This window comes from Siphateles boraxobius, unplaced genomic scaffold, assembly GCF_051911475.1.
Source record: "Siphateles boraxobius isolate OS27281-9 unplaced genomic scaffold, OSU_SipBor_1 66, whole genome shotgun sequence".
Classification (NCBI taxonomy): Eukaryota; Metazoa; Chordata; class Actinopteri; order Cypriniformes; family Leuciscidae; genus Siphateles; species Siphateles boraxobius.
In genome coordinates, this window is record NW_027509193.1 from 15,294,091 (window position 1) to 15,302,770 (window position 8,680).

At 38.4% G+C, this 8,680-nt stretch overlaps 1 long non-coding RNA gene across 1 annotated transcript; it reads right to left on the bottom strand.

The window, feature by feature from the left end:
* Positions 1-7,496: 7,496 nt before the first annotated feature.
* Positions 7,497-8,176, bottom strand: LOC143722449 (uncharacterized). Its single transcript, XR_013196885.1, has 3 exons — positions 8,081-8,176; positions 7,849-7,917; positions 7,497-7,604 (listed from the first exon to the last, which is right to left on the bottom strand). It is a non-coding gene; the product is annotated as an uncharacterized LOC143722449 (long non-coding RNA).
* Positions 8,177-8,680: the final 504 nt, after the last annotated feature.

Sequence of the window (8,680 nt, forward strand, 5' to 3'; positions counted from 1 at the left end):
GTCCATAGCAGTCAGTTTCTTACTTAAGAAAACTTTCAGGCGGCCGGCCTTAACAGGGCGCTCCGAGACTTATCCCCAGGTCTGGGCAGCTGGCCTTAGCAGGACACTCTTTGACTGACACTCAGAATCGGGGTTCATAGCAACCAGTTTTCTAGCTTGCTATCAGGTAGTAGGCCTCACTAGGCCTCCCTGAAGGTGAGTACCCAAGTATGGGCACTAGGTAACCAGCCTACTGGTTATCAGGTAGTAGGCCTTACCAGGCCTTCCTGTAAGTGGTTTCCCAGCGATACTGGGTTCTGGCAGCTAGTGGGCACTTGCTATGAGTTCAGCTGGCCTTAGCAGGCAGCTTCTGAAGGCGAGCTTGCACCCTAGCATGACTAAAGTGTTTCCTTTCTGCTTGTGTTCCCTCCCGGAACCTCTTTTTTATATAGCCTACAGCCTGGTGTGGCTACCAGGCAGGCCAAGTGCTCCCCTCACTGAGGGTCACTATGAGTACTCCTCCTCCTGAGTCTGGTCAGACGGTCGTAGGCCTCTCGTGAGGCCTCCCAGTTAGATCAGCCCTTAGGCCTTTCAGGCCTCCTCAGTGTTTTGAAACACAAACGATGGGTGGATCCGTGGATCGAGCAGAGAAATTCCCCTCGTTAGCAAGGGTTGTAAGCACTATGCTGAGTCATGCTCTCCGGGATACCCCATCTCTGAGATCTGGGCCGAGCGGTTCACTGTCAGCTTTGCATTCCCTCGGGCTGGATGCCTTACCTAAAGGAAAGTGTCCAGAGGCTCTGTCTTCGGACAGACCGTAAGTTGGCCAGAATGAAGTGTCCCATGTAAGTAGAGGTGTCTAAAGTATTCACATTTGTTACTCAAGTAGAAGTATAGATACTAGGGTTTAAAAAGACTTCTGTAGAAGTTGAAGTATCAACTCAACCTTTTTACTCAAGTAAAAGTGTAAAAGTAACTGGTTTCAAAACTACTTAAAGTATAAAAGTAAAAGTAATGCAAAGAAAAAAAATCCCATTAAGGACAAAAGCTTAGGCCGCACCACAGGGGCACTACCACCTCCTGAAAACAACATGTTCCTAAAGGCCATGACTATAACGTTATATTAAAATGTTAATGTTGAAAAATTTGGGATGCACTACCTGTTTCAGCCGCATATATGCCCATAGAAAATGAATTTCAGTCCAATTTCAATTTTAGTAAAATGCAAATACATTAAAGAACCATATGTGTGTACTACTGAGCATTAACATGTGTTTCATGGAGAGGAAGATATGATGACTAGTTGCCTATAAGTATTGTAATGGTGCAAAAAGTCAAACTTCAGAGGCATGTTAACATCGAAATGGTATATGTTTATACTTCTCTTTAAGGGCGTGGGTTTGATTTTGAGATTGGTGGGGACTGGGGACAATCACAGAAGTGGAGGAATCAGGAAATTAATAGGATAATGTATTAAGGTTTTTAGTCTATATTGACCTTAACAAATACGTTAATTCATTAATTCTGTAATGTTACAGGTAACTAATAAAGACAAGGAGGCAGTTTAACAGAGACTTAACTTTACTCCGTTCATAGTGCAATGCAATAGTGCAATACTGTCTTGTTCCTTGCTTTTTAAAGAAGCCAAACACGTTGGCATCTTTCATTAAAAGGATATAGTTTAACAGTGCTTGAAGTGGGAAAAGAAAGGTGCCGGTACTCTCTTGCATTGGCAAATCAGGACATTTGAGATTTCTACAGTGAAAAACAAAACTTATAACAAAACTTGTTGTTATTTATTAACAACATAAATGTAGCCTATTTAAACAAGTCGTGCGTGTGTGCACGTGCGTGCGAAAACGGAACTCCTCCAAGTCTGCAAGTTCAAAAATACATTTAGATTATTACATTTTATTTAATTAAATGCATTTATGGTGAGATTATTATATTTTCATGTCAATCTGTGTTTCGACCACGAACCATGAGCTGTCACTTTAATTCACCGCGTGCAGCACAGCAAAAATAGACTCGGAACGATCTCTGCACTGTTGTATACGCACAGCACCAGGAGCGCATTGACGGACCGCATGCACGTGCAGTGTGAAAGCTCGAACCTGTTAACATGGGTGCCGAAAAAATACGCACTGCATACGCACTGCAAACGAAGTATATCAACGTCGTGACACTGGCGCTTTTTCTGTCAGTGGTCGAGTACCGGCTACATGCGAGAAGTAGCGGTACGCAAGAAAAAGTGCAGGTACGCTTAAGAGTAAAATGTAGAAGTGCCGGTACTGCGTACCGGTGAGTACCGCCCCACTTCGAGCACTGTAGTTTACCCAAAAACAAAAATCATTTAGGCTACTCACTCTCAAGTTGTTTCAAACCAGTTTCTTTCTTTCTGCTGAACACAAAAGAAGATATTTTGAAGAATGTTGATAACCAAGCAGCTGATTGTAGCCATTGACTTCCATTGTAGGAAAAAAAAATACTAAGGAAGTCAATGGCTATAATCAACTGTTTGGTTATCGACATTCTTCAAAATATCTTCTTTTGTGTTCAGCAGAAGAAAGAATCTGGTTTGAAACAACTTGAGAGTGAGTAAATGATGACAGAATTTTCATTTTTAAATAAGTGAACTTATCCCTTTAACAGAAATTAACTGTTGGCATATATGTTTTGCATCAATACTGTCAAGTTTGTCCTATTGGACACGACACACAGCAATACTGTCAAGTGTCATTGAGACCATTGCTCTGAGACATGTTTTCAGCGTCCTAAGTGCACTGAAATTTCATTCAGTCCAGCTGATGAGACTGGAATGACAAGGGTTCAACTTGATCAAACAGGCCTCTCATTTCAACAGACCAAGCAATGTTATTTTTTCATGTTTTATAGGGACTTTCCATAAACAATGATTTTTATACTGTACAAACTGTGTATTCTACCCCCCTACACTAACCCTATCACAGATAACTTTAAAAAAAAATATTATAAAATTTAAAAAAAATCCCGACAAGGATTTCGGATATTGCTATCTTTATGGGGATATTTTGATCCTATAATGTAGGGTTACACACACTCACTCTCTCTCTCTCTCTCTCTCTCTCTCTCTCTCTCTCTCTCTCTCGCTTTCTCACACACACGCTCACACACACGCTCTCTCTCTCTCTCTCTCTCTCTCTCTCTCTCTCTCTCTCTCTCTCACACACACACTCTCTCTCTCTTTCTCACACACACACACACACACACTCTCTCTCTCTCTCTCTCTCTCTCTCTCTCTCTCTCTCTCTCTCTCTCTCTCATGTTTGCCACTTATCCCGCGATTGTCTTACGGCCGTTTCACACCGCAAGCGTCAGCGCCGCGTGAGCAGCGCGTATTTTTTTCGGCGTCCATGTTAATCAATGAGTGCGTTCACACGGCGAGCAGGAGCAGCGCGTGAGCGTCAAGCAGGAGCGTCGCGTGAGCAGCAGTGAAGCGGGGGTTTCGGCTTCGAGTCTATTTTTGCTGCGCTGCTCACGCTCAATTAAAGTGAAAGCACACTTTTGATGGACACAATTAATATGATTTCACACAAAAAGTGCCCAAAACGCATAGAATTTGCATGTCTAGTGTGTTTTAACAAGAATTGCAGTATCCCAGCTAGAAATTTTTTGTTCTAAAAATGTTCTGAGAACATTTACATGCGGTGTTCTAATAATGTTTTCAGCGGTTAGTTTTATTTTGGTTCCCAGAATGTTCTCCTAAAAGCTAGGATAACATTCTCTAAAAACATTCTAAATATGTTTAATGCTAACATTGTTAGAACATTATTCGCTAATGTTCTTATAACATTTTCAGCGGGTAGTTTTCTTTTTGTTCCCAGAATGTTCTCTTAAAAGTTCTAATAACATTCTTTAAAAAACATTCTAAATATGTTTAATGCTAACATTGTTAGAAAATTATTCCCTAATGTTCTTATAACATTTTCAGCGGGTAGTTTTCTTTTTGTTCCCAGAATGTTCTTAAAAGATCGGATAACATTCTCTAAAAACATTCTAAAAATGTTTAATGCTAACATTGTTAGAACATTATTCCCTAATGTTCTTATAACATTTTTAGCGGGTAGTTTTATTTTTGTTCCCAGAATGTTCTCTTAAAAGATGGCATAACATTCTCTAAGAACACTCTAAAAATGTTTTGTGATGACCTTCTATAAAGGTTTAATCATAACATTTTTAGAACATTACATCCCCTAACATTCTTATAAAGTTTTTAGCGGGAAGTTTTATTTTTGTTCCCAAAATGTTCTCTTAAACAAAACAAAAAATGCTTAGCTATAACATTGTTAAAACATACAATTTTATTAATCTCAAAACTAAAACATCAGAATCTAACAGGTTTATAAATGGCATCCACATAAATTATTAGAAGTTCTGCGTACAGTAAATGCCCAACATTAAATTGAGAAATCAGTAAAGTCCAATGTGCAATCATGCGTCTTGACTGCAGTGTTTGCTCAGAGCGCTCATCATCAGTCTTTGCTTGTCTTGGTTCTTGCAGAAGAATAATACAGTCATCTGTATTAATATGTGTTCTAGTGTTCTCTCTTCTAGTTGTCCAGCTGCTCTCCCAGTTAGCAGCAGTGAACTCTATTATCTGTGTGCATGGTAGGGTTTTTCCTCATAGCCTATAAAAGAAGATCATGCAACAGTGTAAACAGAAAGAATACAAATACATACATATTAAGATCACGAGCAATATTGACATTGAAAACTTTCAAAATTAGCCAGCCTAATTAGTAATCAGAAATTATGTAAAGACTAATTTATTGAAAATATAAATATGATACCTTATGAGTATCTTTTTTGTTTCTGTAATTTAAAACATATACTTAATCCATATTAATAACACAACTAGAGGCTAAATTATGTGAACAAACGTTGATGTTGGCTTGAGAAGCCTGAACCTCGAACCAGGACTGGAACTCAGGTCGCCGTGAGCACAGCTCCAGCATGGCACAGCGCTGCCCACGAGGCTATTGCTCTGACTTAACAGCGCTTATATTGTCTATGGATCCTTACATTTCTTACAGATTTCTGCTTGTTTTAAATCAGATACAGATAAAGTAGCACTGCATTTGAATGTATTGGCGATAGAACTAATTCTAGAGTGAATTAATCATACCTGTAAGTGCAGCATCTCTTTGCTATTAGTGAAGCTGTACGTTTTAGTTACTTCAAAAGCAGAAAGAAATATATGCTAAGCTAGTTATTTTAAAGCTAGTTATTTTAGTCAATAAAGTTTTAAATATGGATATTTTTCTTACACAAACGCATCGCTTCGCTTTAGTGCTGGGCGGTTTGACCAAAAATTTATATCACGTTTTTTTTTCAAAATGATGCCGGTTTTCCGGTTTATGAGGTTTTTTTTTTCTCATGCATAATCAGGTGTTCAAAGCATTTTCTACTGGTTGAGAGAGGAATTACTGCAGTAAATTGACTTAGGATGGTCTATTTTACTGTCATTAGTGAATATTGTAGAATAGAATAGCGCCCAGTATAACCTAAAATTGTTATTTCTTAACGTTCTAATAACGTTCTTGTAACCAGGAAATAACGTTAATACAACGTTTATATAACGGGAGAATTGAACGTTCTTATAATGTTTTGAATAAAGTTCTTATAATAACCAAGAAATAACGTTAATACAACGTCTAAAAAACTGGACGTTTTGAATGTTCCTATAACATTCAGAAATAACGTTTTTATAACTTAATGGGAACGTTATGAAAACGTTCTTATAACCTAAAATTGTCAGCTGGGGAAGAGGAGAGATTCGCAATTGCACTGAACACGTTTTAAGTGCAGGATTCTCTGAGCGAGTCCAGAGAAAATAGACCTATTCTAAAGCCTCGTACACGCCGGGACGAATATCGGCTCGCGTTATTCGTCAGCGTTTTTGTGTTCACACCCAAGCGATTTTCGCTGACGATGAGCCGAGTGAACATGCAAATTTATTCCCTGACATTAGATGGCGCTTAATGTAAAACAGAAATACCCCGGTCCACAAAGTGCTTCTGACACTCGCTTGTCACTCAGAAGAAGAGAGCAAGTTTGTCGCGTTTGTCATATAGTTCTTTATTCTCGTTTGTGTATCTTTATAAAGACACCAACAAGACCAGCAGCTCTACATTCATCTGGCCTTGCATCTTCCTCATCTTATTTCTTCCCGGCAGAGTGTTGTCAGAGAATGTCTAATAAGTCTAATAAGTCTAATAATAATAATGTCTAATAAGAGAATGTCCGTAGACGGGCTTTGGTCATTAGACATTCTCTGCTTTGGTGTAGTAGACGCTGTATATCTTCTTCGCCATTACGTATGTGTGCTCGGCAAGACCGTTTTGTGTTTGAGCGCCCCCAAGTTGTGTTTTACTGTAACTTCAGAAGCTCCAGACACGTGAGCAAAAGCGCCAATCTCATTGGTCGGATAGTTTTTGACGCGGCGCGTCAAACCAAAAAAACGAGCCCGAGGCGTTTTAAAAAAAATGCGGCTTTTACGCGTGGCGTTTTACGCGTCGGTGTGCACACTCACATTGGCGCCCATTGTTTAGTCACGAGGCGTTAAACGTTGCCGAATATCGCACGCGAAATTCGTCCCGGTGTGAACAGGCCTTTACGTGAGCAGCGTGTATCTGAGAGCGCGGCACATTATATTCCGCGCGTGAGCAGAGAGATTCGCGCTCGCGCATTATATTAATGTACTTTCGCGCTACAATAATGCGCTCTCGACATTTGACAGGAAAATAACGCCATAGTTCTGCAGCATCCATCTTCCCTGTAATGTAACACCAGAGCACTGCTGTTTACTCTCGCCTCGCAGTCGCTGCTTAGAAGTGCAACATTGTAAAAAGTCCGTCTGAAACAGTGTCGCGTGGCGTAATGTCGTTCCGAACGTTGTGTAATTAAATACATCGGTATGGCGGTATATTAAAAATTAATATCATAAAAAAAATATACACCGGTTTTCGGTATGAACCGGTATACCGCCCAGCACTACTTCGCTTCAAAAGGCCTTTATAACCCCGCCAGAGCCGTGTGGATTACTTTTATCATGGATGGATGCACCTTTATAGACTTAAAACAGAAACGGCCATTCACTGCCATTATAAAGCTCGGAAGAGCCAGGACATTTTTTAATATAACTCCGATTGTATTCGTCTGAAAGAAGAATGTCATATGCACCAAGGATGACTTGAGGGTGAGTAAATCATGGGCTAATTCTCATTTTTGGATGTCTTTTGGATGAGATCATTTATGGTCTGTGTTAGGTGCTTTTAGCACTAAAGCTCTAGGAGTTAAGAGTTGAACATTTTTGTCTCAGAAAAATAATAATAATAATAATATTTAGTTTAAATAGGTTAACAATATGTTGGCTTTCTTAAACCAACATAATTATTTCCTAACATTTGAACAAGATTACTATAATCTGTATTATAATATAAAGGTAATTCTGTGAAGATTTACAACAAGTTACAAAACCACCTACCAGTTACAAGGCTCTTTAGCTCCCATATCCATTCACCTCTGCAGGTTTGTGTTTGCCAGATTGTGTCCTTTACATTGACCATCAGCCCCAGAGTAATTACCTGAAATATTTTAAAACATGGTCTGTCAACATACAACGATATTACAAGCACATACAATATTTGCTAGAAACACAAAAGACTGAAAACGTTTTAGACTGAATGCTTTTTCCAATTTTCCCATTACCTCTTTATGAATTACTGAAATATTATTAACTTTTACTTTCAAAAGACAATAAGATTAACACTTTTAAGTTGCAAAAATAGAGTATTCATATACACAGAACACAATATTATAGTAGGCTACCTTTGTTGTAAATGGAGACTTTATTGCGTCATCGGTTTTATATTCATCTTCAAACAGGCAGTTTGGAGTCTGGATTAAAACAAATCTAGCTGTTATTCAAAAGTAACATATACTCAGATTTAATGCGACTGTCATACAATTCTAAGAAAGTAAAATCTAACACTGAAAGACATATCAAGGATAAGAGAAAGCTATATGTAAACTGAAAAATACACACACAAAAAAAACTTACAGTTGTGAAAGAGCTCTTCCGTTGACCAGGAGTTCTGTTGTTTGGCAATTTGTCAATTTAGACAACGGGCATTTTGCGCCGATTTCTTCAACAAAAACGTTACTTTCTTTGCGCTGTTTGTCGATTTCAAATGTTCTTACGTCATGAGAAAATCAAGCTGTGATTGGTAGTTTTAAACGTCGATCCACAGTGACCCCCAATCAGCTTCTCTTCTCTTGTAAACACATTTCGCGCAACAGTTCAGAGTAATATCCTCAAAACACTTTACAAATGCTGTTTTGATAATGTTCCTCTTTTAATATGGAACATTATGCCAATATTTTATAGGTTAAAATAATTCTACAATCTGTTACCTAAACAGCTTCCCTAAAATATCCTTAAAATGTTATGAGCTTTTGTTACTCATCATATTATGAGATTTTGTCATCTCAGGCCAATAATGTCCTCAAAACATTTGATGAATGTTGCTTTGATAATGTTCCTCCTTTGTTATTGTCCTAATGATTTATAAAAGATAACAACATCCCTAAAAAAATCCTCAAAATGTTTCATGCAAAATGTTAAAAAGTAAATTGAAATGAATGTTTTATTAAAAACACT